Raw genomic sequence first — 18,835 nt, 5'->3', positions numbered from 1 at the left:
GTGAAACACCTCCACAACGGACGTTATTCTTCTTCTGCGGTTCAATGTACGTAACCGGATGTGCCCGGACTACCGCCCGGAGCAGGACGATCGGTTGTTCAGGAGAACCGCTGCTTACGTAACTAGTACGGGATGTTCAGTGATCTCGTTGAGCTCCGAGATTACAATAAAACACAACGTTCTCAGCAATGGCTGAACTGTTTGTTTCGAACGTCAGGCTTCATAAACAAGGTAATGACGCAGATACACACCAAAAAAAACAGCGATAATAGGAACTTCCGGTCTAGTTCCGCTTTAAAAATATCCAAGATGGAGACCTGAATCCTGAATTATTGTACTGAATTTCAGCATATTCATGTACCGGTTGTCTTATTCATCTGGGAACTGGCCTTTTCTATTATTTCTGGGTATTAGCCTGGTCCAACTGAAGGTATACATGCAGTTGAGCCAGGTGAGTCTGCCCAGAGACGGATGTCATTTTGCCCAGAACTCCAGAATCTCCTCAAAAAGGGAACCAATCACACTAGAGGTGATCTTAACGTGATGACGACAGAGAAACGAAGTCTAGCAGCTTTTTTTGTACGTCACGCATGGGAAGCCTCCGAAGAGCAGCTGTCTTTTTATTCGGCTGTTGCTTCCATTTTAAGCAACTTACTCCACGGAGCTCCCCCAGGCAAAAAAGCTGTGAGACACCTTGACTAGATAGCTGTAGAAAACTACCAACGAGTACTTTTGTTTGTTGGTTGATCGATCCAATTTTGCTTCGACTGACTTGTTTACGTGGCAGTCACTGTGTGTGTGTGTGTGTGTTTCGGTGGTGGTGTGCAGTTTTCACCTGAGAAAATGTCCATCCTTTCCTTTTTCAAACATTTTCTACCGCTTTATCTTTCACATGAGAGCCATGAGGGTGAAATTGTTTTCTGTTCCTTTACAAGGATTTCAAAGTATAATACTGCGCTTCAAGTCATACGATGAAGTGCAGCCTTTTTGTGAGACACGTAGTGAGACAAGACACTGAAATAGGATCTATAAGAATTACAAATGGGGAAAAAAAAACCTTATCTTTGTCTTTTTAATGGCGCATTTACATCTCTAAATGTTATCAGTCTTTCTTTTTACCACATTTTAACATTAACAGTAAATGACTGGCCGTTATTGAAGGGTTACTTTGTCTGACTTGAACGGCAGCTAACATTAGCATCAGAACGCTAGCTGAAGCTAACGCTAGCACCCGCAAGAAAACTATTTAACTTCTATACTTTATATTTTGTTTATAATGTGAGTTATTTACTTGGTAATATATATGTTTTATTAAGTTTTTATAGGTTTGTTTTAAGTTATTTACAATATTTTACTGTTCTTTACATTTATGTTTTCACATACCTTATTTATCTTTCCGTTCCTACAACAATATAAAGAGAAAATTAGAAGTTTCTGGCATATTTACGAATGGTAATTTATCGTGATTAATCTGATTAAAAAAATTATCATTTGACAGCCCTAATTTTTATGAATTGGATGTTTTTCGACAAAAAAATAACTGCTTAATTTCCCGATCCTACCGTATGTACACTGAACTTTGTGATAATTTAGTAATTAAGAGCCACTATGCTAATTCCAAACTTCAACATTGCAGGATTTCCCTGTAAAGAGATAGATATCCCAGAGATAGTGACTGATCGGTACAGCAGCGTATTTCAGCCGCGCTGTTACAGCGGCTCAGCAGGCATCGACTTTGCTCTGCAGCGATGTTGTGTAGTGACTGATCCCGGGGGTCTGGGAACACTAATATGTATGAATGATTGAAAGACAAAAAGAAAAGAGGACAGGGATGGAGAGTGGGACGGTTAGTGGAGTGGCGAAGAAACATAAAGGGGATAAAAGCTGATGGTGGTGGTGGTGGTGGTGGTGGTGGAGAGATGGGGGCTCAGAGGTAACAAGAGTGGGAGAAACAGGTTGAAAAAGAGGGATGTAATCCATGATCCAGATGGAGGGTAGCTTGCTGTTTGGAGCAGCAGGGGATTGGGGCTCTCAGTTAATGTGACGGGCACGCTGGGTAAAAATAGCCTGGGGAAGCAGGGCAGGAGATTTCTATGATGAATAATACACGGAGAAGGAGGGAGGAGGAGGAGGAGGAGTGCAGTGTGGAGAGGAGGGGCCACTGATTTGCTTGGATAATGAATTAATTCATTACAGGAATTCTGCTTTTACACATTAAACATCTACTTTCTGTAATGACGATGATAAATGATGCTGAGTTGTTGTTGTTGTTTTTTAGTTTGTTTTTATTGCAAAATGCCAATAATTTGAAGGTTTGTGGGTAAGTTGATTCACGTGAGACCACATAACGGAGAACGATACAAAACCATTTGGGTCTTTGGGAGAAGTGAGAGGAGAAATGAAAGGCTTTTATCCACCACTGTATCCACCCAGACACGAGGACAGGCAGTAAGCTTTCGCTCTATCAAATATTCACACTGGGGGAAGAAACACATTGTATAACATGGACCCCCATGGATCTTTGACCCTTCACCAAGCATCAGTATACGAGGACATTTTGTTCCGTTTTAATTCAACTCTCTTTAAATTTCATTTGTCAGTGAAATGCTTTCAGTTTCTCATTGTCCATCGACTAATATTACAAGGTGATTATAATCCAGACGAGGATGTTCTAGACAAGGAAATTCAATTTGAGAATATGTCTGCACTGCGTGAACCCGTAACCCAGCACAAAAACACCAGTCGTCGTCATGTGCACAGAAAAAAAAGAAGATTAAATATTACACAGTACTGTATCTGATGTGTACCCCACTTTTTTTTTTTTTTTAATGAATACCTCCATTAAAGTCATGTTTAAACTTCTTACAACCTCTCTCAATAAATGGACGTGTCTGGTTACACCCCGCTCACTTCATTCCATTGTAGAAAATATCGCGCCATCAAAAGAGGAGTAGAACTAATCCATGTCAAATTCAACAATGACAGTGTGTTTCAGCCACAGGTTCCTGATTGAGCGCTCGCAGCGACGACTCGCTTTGTTTGAGCTTTTCTTGTGAGAAATTGATTGCCACGAGCATTATGCTGCTGAATGAGTTTGTTTACCCTGTTCAGTTTACAAAAATGATGGTAGGAGGCTGCAGCCAGCCACTCGCTTCTGGATTAATCACCCCTTTCTCTCAACGACACAGCAACATAGTGATGAGTCTGTCTGAGCGATCGTGGAAAGCCGCTGTTTGACTGATAAACACGGTACCTCGCTAATGTCCGCCTCACCTTTAACGTCGGGGTGAAGAATTATGCTTGTACGGTGTAAAAAAAACAAACTTTAATAATGCACTTTAATAGCTGTGTGTTGTATAAAACCACTGTCTGTTAAACAAAGACAGAATACACCATATGTATCTCTTGACTGAGAGATTATAACAGACTTGAAGAGGGACAGTTGGCTTTAATCCACACTGGGTCATTGCTAAATCATTGTGTTCTTTCCTAATTTCCAATTCCCAACTATTCTCTGTGGTTTATGGAGCCACTGAAGACTTAACGGACTCATATAATACCCTATTTCTCCAAGTTAACCTAGTTCCCTGGTGTCCTAATGAACATGTCTGTGACATGATTTGGTCAAAACACCTAAGGATGAAGCACCACAGCAGTTCAATCACTCTGCCAAAACAGCCCTGTTCAGAACGCTCTGTTTTGAGTGCCTGTCTCTTTAAATGCAAATGAGACACAGGAAACTGCGTCGGCGTCACTGAGGCTCCGGCAGCTAACAGCAGTTAGCATTTGGAAAAGCCATCATTTGCCGACTCTAGCCGGGACACATTGCCGTCATATATAAAATGTATCCACTGGACACGTAAATCCTCTGAGGCTGGAAGTTTTTGTAGAACTCTGTGCTGCACTGTGGAGCCAAGAATAGAACACTTTGCGGACTTCCGCTCTTCTGGACACTATTGCCCTCGCCAGCACTCTTGCGTTTTTTAGGGACAAAGTGGAGCTCCAACAGTCCCAAGAATGTCTCATTGTGATTGTCAACATCGCATGTTTTATCTCCTGTACTTCGACTTAGGCGGACCTCAAAAACATCTTTTTTCACACTTTGCCTACTCAAAGGGCCTTCAGAGTCGCAAATATAAGTATTAAAAAGATTAAAAAGATGATTTTTGCATAATATGTCCCCCTTAAATATGTGTGCGTGTCCGGGATGAGAAGATAAAGTGTGATAAAGCACAATAAAGTGGTCCAGATATGTAAACGCAAACAAACGAACCAAGTTTCTTTGTTAGCATAAAATCTGGAAGGGATTAAACAACGCAGTCAATGTCTGTCCAACTGTCCAGGGTGTACCCCACCTATCGCCCTATGTCAGCTGAGATTAGCACAGCGCCCCTGGTGACCCTTATGTGGAGGGTAAAGCAGTAGAAGATGGATGGATGAATGCAGTCAATGTCAACTTTATTTATAAAGCCCATTTAAAAGAACCTTAGTTAAAGAAATACAAGGCAAAGACGAGTAAAAACAAATCAATATACAAGCTACAAAATAAATGTATATATATATATATTATATTAAATTACGAATGAAGTTGTCTAGCTCATCCTGAGTTTTCAGCAAGGACTTGTGGTTTCTGTGCTGCTCTTACATGATCAGGTAAACCATTCCATAGTCTGGGAGTAGCTACTGAAAAAGGCTTGATCACATTTGGTTTTACATTCAATAGCATAAGTTCCTCTACTTAGCAAAAATCAGTAGGAATGACTCACTTTATCTCAACTTGCAAATGAATGCCCTTTATGGCAATAGATTTTTTTTAATCAGACCAAGCATTAAGTAGACACGTACTTTAATGCCGTCTTTAAATTAAGTATAAAAATCACATTCTTGTTTAAGTTAGAGTCTGAAAACTTCTGGGATGAACATTTTTATCTATTCATTCCTCATCTGGTTCACTCTTTCGTTAATATAACGTTCGACCTTGAAACCCCGCAAGCCTTTGAAAGGCTGGACAAGAAAAAAAAAAAAAAAAAAAATAGAAGCGTTCATCTCGACAAAGCCAACAGTGGGGGCGCACATCCTCTCGTTTGTGTCAGCCAATCCAACATTGTACTTGGCTGCACAAACATCTGTCAGGATTAAGAGAACGATCGGTTAATCTGAACGTTCAGTGGGAGATTTGGAACTCCGGTGTGCCTCGGGTGCCGGGTGCCGGGGGCCACTGTGTCCCGAACAAGGGATTGCGAGTGTGGTATCGAGTGAGCAAAGGAGTAGCTGATTGTAGCACCATATTAGCTGACCCCAGATGTGTACTGAGCATCAAATCCTCTGCAGTAATTCTACTCCGCTGCTCCAAATACCAACCGAGGGCTGCTGGTTGCTATGGCAACAGCACTCCTGTCCAATATTGCAAGCGGTGGGTCTGCCAGTCTCACTGTTTCTATTTTTCCCTCTCTCTCTCTCTCTCTTCTTCTTCTGCACCGTTTCATCTCTGTGTAGCATGTGTTTAAGTGCCACGGTATGGATTTACGGCGATGTTTGTGGCTGTGCTATGACTTGCCCCCACGCTGGTCGCCAATATTTATAGACCATTCCTTTAATGCACTGTAAGTACAAGTTGAGGGATTATTTTATTTTTTTCCTTCTTCTTCTCCTTAGATGCAGTTGAGTTCTACCGGCCCATGATCATGTTGGATGTCCTCTGACTGTGTTGACACATTAGCATTCACATTCCAATCCCCAATTTGCGAAGCCAGATATGTTCGTAATCGGACATCTATCGAGAGTCTTTAAACTGAGCATTTGTTTAGGGAGGGAAATGGTTTCAGCTGCGCTTTCAATTTAGGTGTAAAATGGCTTCTGATAAATAATTCACAGAAATCTATTGGGACTATTTACCAAGTAATAAGCCTAGGCTGCATTGTGCAATAACACAGAATGGAATGGGATGCTACGTTTTTGTTTTCATTTTTTATTCATTGTCTTTCCTGTAATTACTAAATACGGTAGCCTATTTTTTGTTTTGTTTGTTTGTTTGTTTGTTTTGGTTGTACATAATCTCACTTTGCAGCCCCAGATTCACCAGACTGTCCCTTTTCCACTTGGTTGCATCGGCTGCTCATGTTCCAGGCTGTGGTGCAGGAGCTTTGCCCCTCTTCCAGTTCACTGCCACCCCCCTCCACCTTATGCTGCTGCCTCCAGCAGGCACGGGACGAGGATCGGGATCCCTGAGTGTCATGCCTCTAGTGGTCTAAAACAGATATGACGGAGACAACTGAGTGTTAGTTCTTAGGTACGTGGACTAGTGTGCTTAAAATACCGAAATTGTGTGTTTCAGTGACATTTTTGCACAACCTTTTCTTTTATTACTGCCATTTCCACAACACCTAATATTACTTTATATAAATAAACTAGAGAAATGCAAATGTTATCAGGATCTTACCGGGGAAAAATGGTTTGTTTGTTTGTTTGTTTTTCGGAGTAATTAATTTTTTGGTTGGATTTACTCTTTTTTTTTTTTTTTAGTTTAGAGAGCATTTGAAACAATAAACGCTTTCATTCCTTTATTGAGAGCTAAATTTAATGGTAACAACATGGACGGCTTGTGTAGTATAATCAAGTTTTACTTTGATCTTGGTTTAAGACACTGTGAGATAGTCCTGTCCGTGAAACTTTTCGCCTTTGATGTTCATAACTCATTTAGGTAGGGTTTTGTGGAAGCAAATGTTCGAAATTTGCCAAAATGGCGAGGGTTGCCATGGCCACAGTGGTTTGAGTCTGCCAAACCTGTCAACAACATTTCGTCTTTGATGTTTCTAGGACAATTTTCTTCTGTCGGTATGACAAACACGCTCGGATGAGTTTGCTCATTTATGTAGGGTGCAAATCGCCAAAATGGACGCCAAAATTCAAAATTTCAACCTTAGGGGTGCTATAAAATGCCAAAATTTTGGCCAGACTTGACCTCTATGCCAAGTTTTGCACGTTAACCCCCTCAAAAATGACCGGAAAGCCACGGTTCTGCATACAAATTTGTGCCAGGATCCGTTCTGGCCCCTGCCGTTCGTGTCTCGGGCCCTAGTTACTCCAAAAAAAACAGCAAAAAACATTAGGCAGAAAAAACTAAATTTCCCCCAAAGTCTTTTCACTGGCTGACTTACAGTATATGACTAAGCCTGTTGCAGCTATGACTGCAAAGACTTTGTAATTAACTTCCATGTCCTTCAGGTTTAAAAGGTGCAGAGTGAACCCAGACAGGTTGATTCACCTCTGAAAAGAACCAACACAGTTTTTATTCAAGGGTGGAATTATTATTGGACTGTAATCACAGTACATAGTGTTCCTCCTCTTTGTTAACTCTGAGTCATAGCTGCTCTTAACAAATCACCAGTGGGACAGATTAAAAAAAAAAAAAAAAAAGAAGGTATAAATTAATTAGCTATGTGAACTTGTCAAAAATGAGGATACTATATTCTTCTCTTGCTAGATCGTACTTGTCACATCATGCACTTGAGATGCCCTCGATCCTCCACTTTGCAGCAAATGTCGTAAAGAAAAAAATCACTGTGTCAAAATGCATCTTCCGTCAGATTTATTGCCGTCATTATCCGGTTTGACATGAGGGGCTATATCGAGGCTAATTCTCCATCAACTCCACTCGTGCTACATGGTTGTAACTTAGTTTTAAATCAACCCAAAGCGCGGATTTTTTGTGAGGCAAATGCCAACTTGTTGTAAATCCATGGTGTGTCAGTGTTTAAGCACAGATGCAGACGGAGCTTTTTTCTCCCTGGCGTTTTCCACACATCTTGTGTGTGTGTGTTGCATTATTTAAGCACAAACGCTTTCTCATGCTCAAAATATTTTTATAATTTACTGCTGGAATTCAGAGAGGACATTACACATGCTGTTTTGATTTCAAACATTTTGACTCACAATCTTTGTTATTTTTTTCTCTTTGTGTCTTTAATTTTCTCTCCGGCTAAAGTTTAATTTCTTTTTCCGGACCTTTAGAGCTTTTTATTAGTCATTTTTTTGGCCACTGCATGGTGTAAACTTGACACTTGAACATGAGTTTGCAGGTGCTCAGACCGATTATAATGATCTGACAGCACAGTATATGAGGAGTCAAAGCCCTGCTACTTTGGAAGTGTATGGCCTCCCAATAATTGATTGCATAACAACACGACTATGGAGCCATTGTGTTGCAGTTTGACCTTTGAATGTACTGTAGTGAGAAAATTTTATTTTTCACCACATTTCTTTAATACTCTGTAGTCATGCTAACAAAATGCTTTGGTAACACTTTAGATTCTTACTAACATGCATATGTAGCATACTAGCCCTTTATTAGTAAATATTAAGCACGTATTAACACCTTGTGTAGGAAAAATCTTAATTCATGTCGTAATAGAGGTAGAATAAGGTTATGTAGAATAAGGTGTTTATATGTCCTTAATGATCACTAATAAAGGGCTAGTATGCTACTTATATAGTATGTTAGTAAGCACCTAGTTAATGGTGAATATGTGTTCCCCAATCTAAAGTGTTAAGGCCACATTATACTTCTCCGACTGCGTAATGCGTTATCCGTCTGCGTCACCACGTAGACCACTCGAGCCTTTATACTTCTGCGTCGTGGTGGTGGATAGGCGCTGCAATTTCCCGCCCGATCAGTAGGGGTCGCTGCGCAAGGTTGTTGTGCTTTTGGCTACAGCGAGCAATGGCGTCCGAGGGAGAAAGACTGTTGTTGTTGAAACAGTGGCCGTTTGTCACTTTTCTGTGTCCCGGAACGCAGTTTTAAGATAATTTGAGGCGAGAAATTGGCCATTTAGAGTCTAAACATGTGCTGTGTGTGTTAAGATATGACGTATTTATAGTTCGGCAGCGACGAAGTCGGCGGTGTTCAGCTCTGCCCTCTGTGGACGCTCGCTGCTCACTGTGAGCCGGCACAGAGCAGCTTAGCTCGGCCTGTCCTGAGGACCAGGCCGTCTCCGTTGCCGTCACTCCGTCTCCGTTGCCGTCACTCCGTCTCCGTTGTCCCTTGACGGAGTGACGGACACTTAAAAAATATTCCGTGCACCCGGAGACGACGCAGAGGCTCTTCGACAGGTTCTGCGTCGACGCAGAGGACTCTGCGTAGCCTACGCAGAGCACTTTACGCAGGAGTATAAATTGGGCTTTACCGATGCTATCGGATAACAAGGCACTTGCATGCATGTATTGCTTTGTCGGTGGACATGTTTGTAGACCTGCTTCTGGCCCTGTTGTCAAACTCACAACAACCAATCGCAGTTTCCCACAAGGGCCACACAACAAAGTGCGTGGCTATAGAAAGTAATCAGAGCGCCGTATGTCACGGCCGACTTCTCGGCAGGAGTTGCTACTAATGCTTCGCAAAAGTGGTCGATGACATGGTGTCCGCTGTTGTTGGGCGCACTCTGTGTTATAAAAGATGCCAGCATCATTCAGGGAGAATACCGTGGCCTTATCTGAGAGCTCCCTTTGCACAGAGTACTCTTTGAGCATCAATGAAAAGACATGATTTGATTTGCCGGTGCAGGCCCATAGTGAAGCAAATGCGTGACTATTCAGATTGAATGAGCAGTGTTTCAGTGGAGGCCTCCGTTGTACTCAGTGAGTGGAGTTTACTGAAAAAAATATCTCAACCCAATGGAAATGTATTTGATTTCTCAACATTAACTAAAAATCATATGCATTGTCTTCTAATCCAACTTTCAGAGAGAACAAAATGTCAAACCATTCTGTTGTGTGTGTGTGTGTGTTTGTACAGTAATGTTAATAATGGAACCATAAATCTTGCTTACTCTGTGTTAATGTTTCAGCTGTGGATTGTAGGGATGTAACGATTCCTTGAGCTCCGGATGTGATGTGATTCAGCAGCTACACCGCACATGCGCAACTCGTTCTTGACAGCGACTCTGTGGTCACAGTGCTTCTCTCTCTCTCTCTCTCTCTCTCTCTCCAGCTCCATATCTACAGCCATACTTATAGAATAGAGCTGGATGCAGCTCACTTGTGCTAGCGTAGCTAGGGTTACGTTAGAAAGTTGCAAGCTTTGTCATCAGTGTTTCTTGGGTCTGAAAAGTTGCTAAATATAGCAACAAATTTGCCAAAACTGCCTTAGACTCCACATTTACATCCGCCAATGCCATATCTGCTTCTGTATAATGACTCAATGACTTTGAACAGTCAACGTAGATGGTACGTGCATGCATGTCTGAACCGATTTGAATAATTTCAAATGATGCATTATCACATCCCAAGTACACATTGAAGTTCATGATTAGCTTGTCCTGTTTCCACTGAGCTGTACGCTTCGGTTTGTAATGGTAAGTTCAATTTTTTCTGACTCAGACCTAAAACTGCGCATCACCCTATACCTGCCGAACACAGAATACCAGTTCCTTTGTGTATAGTGTATTGTATATTGTGTATTGTGTCTAGCCTGAACTGACACCTTCCTGCAACATTGCAGGGAGTCGGCTCCCCGATGCCTCCAGTAGACAAAGATTGGTAAAAAAAAACGCCTTCAATGGCAGACTCTTTGTCTATTGGAGGAATGAAAAAGGCGAGTTGCTCAGGTATAAATATGGAGGGGGTTAGGGGTTACACAATTTTCTTTGTGTGATTTATTGGTTGGCTACATTATGATATGATACAGAAACTGACAGATTACCATTCCTAACTGTACTGTGGCGAGCTGAACTTCACTGTATCATTTGTTGGACATGCAGCTTTTTGGATGCCTTTGGTCTATTTGCACCTCTATGTCATTTACTCCTCTGGACCAGCTCTGCCCTCCTCTACTCCACTCTGCTGCTCCTTTTGGTAACACAAGGTCAGCAGAGGTCAGCACGTTCTGCTCAAAAAAACATAATTGAATTTCTTCTGACCGTGGTCTGCCATCAGTTTTAGATTGTGCGGGTTTGCGTTGCTCATTAGTGGCCTCTTAAGTCGATCATATCGGGTCAATAATGTGGTTCTCTGTGGTCAAACATTACTCTGCAAAGATTGTCCCTCACTTAAGTTCATAACAGTTCAATGAGCCTTTAATCAAAAGCCCAAAAACTGGTCGATCAGTGGCTAAACTCCACATCGACTCAAATATGCTCATGCAGAAACATGTAATCATGCACAGATAACTCGTACTTCGGGAAAATGCGTGACTCATGCCGCTGGCATTTAGGCCTAACTGTCTCTTATTTTTCAATGCCTCCACTCAATAATAATAATAATAACAACAAACTATTGACGACGACCAGCGGAAGACGTGCATGTAACTGAACATTCTCACACAAACAAGCCCCTGGAAAAAAAAAGTGTTTATTTTTCCTCCTTTTGTTAAAGTATTTCATGCAGCTACTATTGCTGTGGTTTCCACTTCCTCTGAGTCCCGCGCTAAAGCCAAAGAATTGCTTCTGGCAGTACATGAATGCTGTTAGGGTCCGGGCTAATCCACTAACAGGGCCCCTCTGTTTGTAGACAAGGCGCAGTTAAGTTGTCAGCAAGTGATGCTGCTTAAGAGAGAAGAAAGCCTCAAAAGATGTCCCGCGTTAGTCAGCAGTACATGCACAGAATAATGCCAGCAGATCATTTAATAGCATTTAATCTGACGTTTGTGGTAGCTTGAAACAAAATACAGTAAAAAGTGGAGTTTCCTCCTGGAAACATTTGGCATCCGAGTAAAGTCATAGCACTGTAAAATCCACATGAAGCAGCTCAGATGTACCTGTCTGAATCTGAACTGAACATTTCTGGATGGAAAACAAAGATCTTTAATCTGTCCCCTGTGTCAGTTTGTGACCAGACCTCCACTTCACTGCTCTGTATATGCAAATACACACTGTAAAGATGTGTCATCATGTGTTTGTTTGGGTGGGACAGTGCAAGAGAAAGAAGGAGGAGGGCAGCTCTACACAGGAATAATAATATTCGATTATTATTATTGTAACAATTTGTAGAGGCAACAGACAGTGTTTGTGTCCCGAGTAGTTCCTTAGAGTTGTTGTTGTTTAACCCTCAGGAGTTCCTTAAAAACGACCCTTAAAGTGTTCCTTGTGGCAGAAAACGGCCCCTTGCCAAAAAACAGCTGTAAAAAATATTATATGTTAATATTTTTTTTCCACTTTAAATGAGTCAATCTTTTAAAGCTACATATATCAAATATTAATAATATTTTTTAAATTTTAACCCTTTAAAGGCCACTTTGTTTTCACAACTCCACTGTTTTCTTATTGAAAAAAACTACAATAACTTCCATAAAATACATTTCAAGAGGAATTTGATTATACTCACTATTTGGCCTTGAGATGGGTCAATGATTAGCAGAAACATTTATTTTGAAGCACTGTTTTTTTTTTTTTTGCAGTGCCAGATTTTTCCAAAAAGTCCCTTAAGTTAAGTTCCTCATGGCAAAAAACTTCCCCTTGCCAAAAACAGCTGTAAAAATATTATGTGTTAATATTCTTTTCCACTTTAAATGAGTCAATCTTTTGAAGCTACTTCAGCCTGAAATATAGATATCAATAATTAATAATTTTTTTGATATTTTAACCCTTTAATTCAGGATTCAAGAGTCTTTATTGTCATTATACAAGATAACTAAAAAAAGGTACACATTAGAAAAAAGGCACACAGTAGTAGTAGCCTTCTTCTTTTACAGAATAACACAGTGTCCTTGTGTGTGAAGTCCATCAGTCCACAGTGAAAGTTAGATTTCACAGGGGATGTAAAAAAAAAAGTAGATGATTTCATTTGTTTAAAAGAAATTAATGATGTTTCTTATGTGTTACGTCGCTGTAAAACCTAAGGGAACCTAAGTAAACCGAGAAAAAAAAAAAAAAAAAAAAAGGTTATTAATGTTGAACACATTTATTTACCATTAACCAAATTATAAGAACAGAAAATGAGCAGTGCACCTGTGGGAGAATGAGACGGCGATAAATGATTATACTCTCCTTCATTAATAGGAATGTGCCACTAAAGAGTGTCAATCATAACTTTGAACAAGCGAGCACCAAAAGCTGTAAATAAAGAAACAGAAGATAAAACGTGAATCATCAGGGCATTTAATTTAAAGATATTTTCTTTCTTGCACAAATATCATGGACCGATGACAAAGCATCATTAGAGTAACAAGACATTACATCGCTTAAAGATGTCAAACAAAAAAATACTCAAATTTACAGTTGGCTCCTTGCTTTGCTTGATTTGGCAGACTGTCGGCTGCTTTGGTTTTCGTGCACTTCAGTTGTGGAACGTCAGAATGTGAGCTCTGAATTTGGTGCTCAAGCTGTTTGCAATGAAAACTGTGCAGGAAGGAGATTAGTAGAGAGGTGATACCTGCACACTTGTGAGTCTGATTGGAGCAGCAGCAGCAGCACCTCGGGCAGAAGAGTATTGTGAGCTCGGTTTAAAAGGGTGCGTTCGATATGTGACAAAGTATGTCAAGTGTGTCATGTGTGATTGCAGCAGCCGTGCTTGTGTTGACTGTCTGAAGAGATGGCAGGTTTAGCTCAATTTAACTGTTAAATCACTTCATTTGTTGAGGGATCTATGTCGCTGTGTACTGTTATTCACTGTCATCTGTTAAAACCTTTAAAATGATGATAGTACTGTCCTAAATCCATATAAATTATAACATGTACCATATATAAGCAGACCCGAGAGCTTGAACCAATGCCACACACCCCAGAACTAATAGCTAAACTCGGTTTGTAGATGTAGATTGTCGGAAAAAAACGGAGTTGGTTGACTTTAAAGGGGACATATTATGCAAAACCAACTTTATAATACTTATATTTGGGACTCTTGGGGCCCTATGAGTTCGCAAAGTGTGAAAAAAGATGACTCATGTTTTTATGGTCTGCCTCAGTTTAAGTAACGGAGTTAAAACACACGATGTTGACTTCCGCACTCATTGCTACGTCACAATGATACATTCCTGGAATTGTTGTTAGCGGAGCTTCGCTTTGTCCCTAAAAAACGCGAGAGTGCAGACGAGGGCAACAGTATCCGGAAGAGCGGAAGTCCGCTCAGTGTTCTATTCTTGGCTGCACATTGCAGCACAGAGTGCTACACAAACTTCCAGCATCAGAGGATTTACGTGTCCAGTGGTTACATGTTATATATGACGGCAATGTGCCGCCTACAATCGGCAAATGACTGCTTTTCCAAATGCTAACTGCTGTTAGCTGCCGGATCCTCAGTGACGCTGACGTAGTTTCCTGTGTCTCATTTGCATTTAAAGAGACAGGCACTCAAAACGGAGCGTTTTGAACAAGGCTGTTTTGGCAGGGTGATTGAACTGCTGTGGTGCTTCATCCTTAAGGTATTTTGACCAAAGCATGTCACAGACATGTTCATTAGGACACCAGGGAACAAGGTTAAGTAATAGCGTATTATATGAGTCCTTTATCCTGTTGTTGTTGAAGCTTTGTATCCACAGTCTTTCCTCTATGCACTGCGGTAAGTAGCAGAAACAGTCGGCCATGGTAGAGTAAATGACGAGGCAACAGTGACTGCTCCAGGACAAGACCTTCATTTACGTGATTTATGTAGCCTGGGACAGAACTACGTGTGGTTTCAGACCTCTTCACTGTTGCATATTTAGAGTCGACTGTCTCATCAAACTGATAAACCAGGCACAACAGGGCCTTTTGTCTCAGAGGAGGATCCATGGGTCACTCAAACAGAGCGCCCCACTGCCACATCTCAACCACACTCAATCAATCAGAACAGAGCGGCTTGACGTAAAACCACTTTGCGTAAAAGCCGTAATACAGGTTGCCTTGTTTTTGCCAAACAGCATTTTTATGGACTCATGAGAGAGCATGAGGTGAAAGATTATCTGGTCCGATGAGACTAAAACTGAACCCTTTGGGCAGAACTCCATATTATGCTGTGACTGGCAGACAGCGGGCATTAGCTGCTCACATGGCTAATACCATCGCTATACAGGGATAGAGGTGGCAGCAACTTGCTGTTGGAGGAGAGCTGTATTCAGCTGCAGGAATGGGAAGACAGCGTAGAGTTAAGGGCAGGATGAATGCAGCCTTACACAAAGAGGTCCGTCTCGCTACCTGAGACTGGAGGGTGGCTGTTTATCTTGTGACCCCAAAGCGTAAAAGCCAGGACAAAACTGGGATAGCTTCACAAACAGGGTTGGCTTTGCTGTCTTGGATAGATTTTTAGTCAAAGCCTCGATTCAAACCCCGTTGAGCATAAGAATAAAAAAAAAAAAAAAAGATGAGGATGTATTTTCACAGATGTTTACCATCCAGTCTGACAGAGGCTGTGATAATCTGTCCAAATCCAGATGTGGGAGTGCCTGAAGACACTTATCCAAGAAGCTGGGATTGTAGTAAATTAAGGATATCAATACTTTTCACTTTGGAATTGTTTGAAATGTGTTGTAACTCACACTCCTGTTCAAAAGTTTGGCGTTACTTAGAAGTGTCCTTATTTTTGAAGGAAAAGCTATTTTTTTTTAATTGAATATAACATTAAATGAATCAGAAATACACTCTATACATTGTTAATGTGGTAAACGACTATTCTAGCTGCAAACGTCTGGTTTTTAATGGAATATGTACATAGGTGTATAGAGGCCCATTTCCAGTATTCTAATGGTACATTGTGTTTGCTAATCACGTTAGAAGGCTTGAAAACCCTTGTGCAAAGATGTTAGCACAGCTGAAAACAGTTTTGCTGGTTCTTTGACGGGGCAAAATTATTATTTTGAATAAAAATTACTATTTCTAATATTGTCAATGTCTTGACTATATTTTCTATTAATTTTGCAACTCTTTTGATGAATAAAAATGTGTGTTTTAATGGGAAAAAAAAATTGTATAGGTGACTCCCAAACTTTTGAACGGTAGTGTATTAGCTCTATATAATTAGATATACAACAGTGTAGAAGTCCCTATACTTTCTGAAACCTGCTGCAGCTGCTGTTACAGCAGAAAGGTCTGCCACAAAGCGCTGCACCAGGATTGTGGGTGGAGTGCAGTGCAATGTACAACAGTTAAGTACCCATTATCACAGTAACTAATACCCTTGCGGTTCATAATGCAGTTTAATAATGTGTTTTCCTCAGTGTTTACCTCCGCGTCATTCAAAAAAAATAAAATAAAAATAAGTCTGCCTCTCTGCATGGGTCGATGCAAGAATCACTGTAGCAAACCAATATAAATAATCTGCTTTCGTGTCAGGCGCTGCACATTTAAGCAGCAGATTGACTGCTTGAAACTATGCCCACGATAATCTATAATGAGCGATGTTGAGCGGGTCATTCAGAATGTAATTGTACCACCTGAAATGCTGCTGCGCTTGTAATACAAAAGCCCTTATCCTCTGGATATTGTCATTTAATTTGTTTCACACCCTTTGTTGTTACCAAATAAAGTGGCTATGGGGGGAATATTAATGAACAAACTGACAGAAATGTATCAGTCCGCGCAGCTCGGCGTTGCCAAATTTGAACGTGTTGTTCATTTGTCAAGCAAATGGTACACTTTGACAGAGCCGGGGTTTTGTTGGAGACATTGTTAAATTATTGCATCTTTTTTTTGGTTTTGTTTCGTGCATCAGCACGACGTGACTAAAACCAAGATGAATTGCTTTCATATCTCTGGTGCGGGATCACGACTGTCGGGGTATAGAAGCGCACACACACAGTACACACTTTATGCTCATGAACACAAACTGTGTGTATCAGATCATAATGAATCTGAATGTTTTCGAAAATGACACCGGTCTAAATGACAGTGTGTGTCAAGGTCCTCTCAGTAGGAGACAAACTTCTCCGTGACGGTGTCTCGTAGAGCTGCAACTAACGATTATGTTTGTAATCGATTAATTTGTCGATTATTTTCTTGCTTAATCTTTTGGTCCATAAAATGTTAAAAAACTTTGATATGTGTTTGTCAAACCTGGAAATGACAATGTTCTTGAATGTCTTGTTTTGTCCACAAACCAAAATGATTCACTTTATTTGATTTATTTGTTATATGGAGCAAAGAAATGAAGAAAATATTCACATTTAAAGGGACAATATGTAGTATTTATGGATTTATATAACCCAAAATCCACTTTTTTATACATATTATGTGCTCCTGCATTGTCTAGTCGCTGTATAATATTCTTTGTTTCATTTTCGTAGTGTTTCAAAAAGTCATTTAAAATAACATGGTCGCGGGCCGCGGTTGCATAGCCACTGTTAGCAGCGAGACGCCATGTTTCTGCCGGAGCCTGTAAGGACAAACGCGAGAGAACAAAACAAGCGTCTCTTTACTTGTAGCGGAAGTCCCGCTTCCTCTCGCTCCGCTTCGTCTGCTACGGCCGCGGTAGCTCGCCCTCTCCCTCACCTCACGAACCTCATCTGCTGACACGGAGAAAGACGACGAGGACGACATTTGACCAGCTGCGGATACCGTAGCGCTCAGGGAAGGGAGGGGTGAGCAGAGGAGCAGGTCTTTGTTGTAAATTTCAGCCTCTCCTCTAGATGTCACTATAAACTACTTACTTCCCCTTTAAGAAGCTGAGACAATCAGAAATGTTGTTTGTTAGCTGCACTTTTTTATTTACTTAATTTATTTAACCAGGAAAATCCCACTGAGATTAAGAACCTCTTTTTCAAGGGTGTCCTGGCCAAGATGGGCAGCAGAAAACAAATACAATAATCCACATTAAATTTACAAGCACTTTATGAAAAAAGAAGTGCATATTTCAGCCTCGAGAATTCTCAGTTTGGATTTGAAAACGTTCAATGAAACGAACACGGGTAGTTTCCAGTCTTTCTGCAACATATTCCGTGCGAAAAGGTGCAGAATGGGCAAAAGCCTTTTTTACCCAGTTCAGTACGAGTGTGTGTGTGTGTGTGTGTGTGTGTGTGTGGAACTGTGCTTTAATAAAAACCAAACACTGATGCACCTTCATACCAAACTGTGTGCATCCGAGTGCATAAACAGGGGAGAGCTGTTTATCATAAGAACACACAGATGCTGTTGATGGGTGGGGGGGGGGGGGGGGGGCCTTGTTCATCTGTTGAAGGAAACAGAGGCCGTATTTGCATCTGACATTAAAGAAAGGGAAGTGAGCGCCGAGCATGGCGGCTTTACTACAAAGCTGTCAGGCGGAGAAGCCGATGCATAATGCACCTCTGTGGACAGAGAGCAGCAGAACAGCAGAGCAGCTCTAACGCCTCGCTCACTCTTCGAACTGCATCAATTCTGCTTCCCCAATCATCGCTCTGTCTGACAGCTGTGATGAGTGGAGAGCGGCAGGAAGGGAAGAGTAGGGGAGGAGATAGATGTAAAGGAAATCACGCTGCTCTTTGAATATGCAATCAGTTGGCAGCTATGACTGAGCAGCATCATCTGAGCTGTGGAGAGTGAGTGTGGGCTTTTCTTTTCTTTCTTTTTTTTCCTTGTTGTACCTGAGTGGGTAAGATCAAGATCAGAAAATAAGGATGACAAAAAAAGAGACAGAGAAAGAGGGAAGGTGGGAGAAAGCAAGTGTGCAGCTTTGAGGCATTCCATCATCTACCAAACTCCTGCAGCTTCCCTCCCTCCCTCTTCCCTCCTCCTCCTCCTGAAGAAAGAGAGAGAGAGAGAGAGAGCGCAACAGAGAGAGGAAGAGAGAGAGAGAGAGAGGCAGCAACAGAGAGAGAGCGAGAGAGAGAGAGAGTGTCACGCTTACAAGCCAGTGGAGAAGAGACGTCAAGAGGAGGATCTACAAACTGAAAAAAAAAAAAAAAAAAATTCCCCTCTCTTCCCTCTGCTGCCTCTCTTCGTGCATCCTACGGGCGGCG

General features: G+C 41.2%; 1 protein-coding gene across 2 annotated transcripts in view; it reads left to right on the top strand.

Annotated features, from left to right (window-relative positions):
* slc12a5a (solute carrier family 12 member 5a) overlaps positions 1 to 18,835 on the top strand; it is a gene marked incomplete at both ends in the record, with an annotated part of 196,152 nt that overhangs the window by 38,128 nt on the left and 139,189 nt on the right. The gene's annotated exons all lie outside the window — the stretch shown is intronic.

The sequence above is a fragment of the Microchirus variegatus genome (genome assembly GCF_963457635.1).
Source record: "Microchirus variegatus genome assembly, chromosome: 7".
Classification (NCBI taxonomy): domain Eukaryota; kingdom Metazoa; phylum Chordata; class Actinopteri; order Pleuronectiformes; family Soleidae; genus Microchirus; species Microchirus variegatus.
Note: the sequence above shows the minus strand (reverse complement) of the source record. Positions and strands in the feature narration are given on the sequence as shown.